The sequence below is a fragment of the Malurus melanocephalus genome, unplaced genomic scaffold, assembly GCF_030028575.1.
Source record: "Malurus melanocephalus ecotype Western Australia unplaced genomic scaffold, MMel_1.1 scaffold_511, whole genome shotgun sequence".
In the NCBI taxonomy this organism is placed as follows: domain Eukaryota; kingdom Metazoa; phylum Chordata; class Aves; order Passeriformes; family Maluridae; genus Malurus; species Malurus melanocephalus.
The window spans coordinates 467,365-468,979 of record NW_026623743.1 but is presented as its reverse complement, the minus strand read 5'-3'; positions in this window follow the sequence as shown (position 1 = coordinate 468,979).

Here is a 1,615-nt window from a genome sequence, read left to right as displayed (position 1 = left end):
CACAAGGCCAGGCAACATCAGGAGCAGGTCCCTGTCACCCAGGAGGCCAGGTGGTGTCAGGAGCAGGTCCATGTCATGAAAGGCCTGGCAATGGTGGGAGCAGGAGCATGTCCCTGTCACCTGTGAGGCCGGGCAGTGTCAGAAGCAGGAGCGGGTCCCTGTCACGCATGGGTCACAAGGCCACATGATGTCGGGAGCAGGTCCCTGTCACCCATGAGGCCAAACAGAGTCAGGAGCAGGTCCCTGTCACCCACGAGGCCAAGCAGAGTCAGGAGCAGGTCCCTGTCACCTGTGAGACCAGGCTGTGTCAGGAGCAGGTCCCTGTCACCCATGAGGCCGGGCTGTGTCAGGAGTGGTCCCTGTCACCTGCGGGACAAGGCAGGGCTGGCCCAGCCACGCTCTCCTCGCTCAGGTGGAAAGGCCACCACTCCCTCCTCGCTCCCAAACCAGCCCCAGTGCCAGTTCCTTTCTCCAGCACACAAAAACAAAGATGTCAGCTCCTGGTGACACCGAAATTGCATATCAGGGGAGCCCTGTACTGCCAGGAAACAAAGCCCCGACCCTCTGGTTTCTTCCAGAGCTCTGAGGATGGCTCAGGCACTGCTGGTCCAGGGTTTGGGGATGTGGGGAGGAGAGAGGAGAGGGAGAGGAGAGGGAGAGGGAGAGGAGAGGGAGAGGGAGAGGAGAGATGTTGGGATGGCCTCCCAATCCTGACCCACAGCTCTGAGGGGATGCACCTCACACCCCAAAGCAGAGGAAGAGGAAGGTGAGAAATGCAATGCCATGGCCAAGGGCCCTCCTTTGCTCTGGGGAAATCCTTGGGTCTCACACAGAGGCCACAGGGCCTGGGAAGGTGAGCTGGGGATGGACAGGATTTAACCCAAGGTAGCCAAAGGACTCAGGTTTAACCCAGGCAGGCAGCAAAAGTTCAGTGCTCACAGGGAGTGAGTTCCAGCCACCAGCTCCACTCRAGCCCAGGGTGCCTGGTTCCCCTCTTTCAGCTCAAACTCCTCCTTTCTTCCTCCAGTGTGGATCAATCCATGGAAATGAGCTCCAAGACAGGGCGCATTGTTGGAATATGCTTAGAGATGCAGTTTAAGGTGCATCCTGGAGCCCCAGGCAAGCTCCCTGCAGAGAAAACACCAACAGTGTTTGAAAGCAGCTGATTCCTTTTATTTTAGCCCCCCTCGGGCTGAGGGGAGCCAGGAGGTGAGGGCAGGGTGGGCACTGGGCAGGGGGCACTGCCCCACGCTGGCACCACAACCACGGCCTCGACCTGCAGGTGAGCCCCCCTGCCTCGACAGCAGAGCATGCAGAGGCAGAGTTTTTAATTAAAAAGCCCTCAGAAAGCTGCTTTGGAAAGAAATAATTTAAAGGAAAAAAAAATAATTAGGAGGAAAAAAAAAGAAAAAAAGAAAAAAAACAAACATATCTCAATTGCAAAGTTCCTGCCTGAGCTGTTTAATTTCCATTTTGCACCACAATGGGAGGAGAGCAAACAATGGTTGAGAGGAAGCAGCCTGATTGTGGGGAGGCAAAGTGCCACGCTTGTTTTTCATCAAACGAGGGTGAACCTGATTTTTAAAAAAAATTAAAAATATCAATATATGCATTT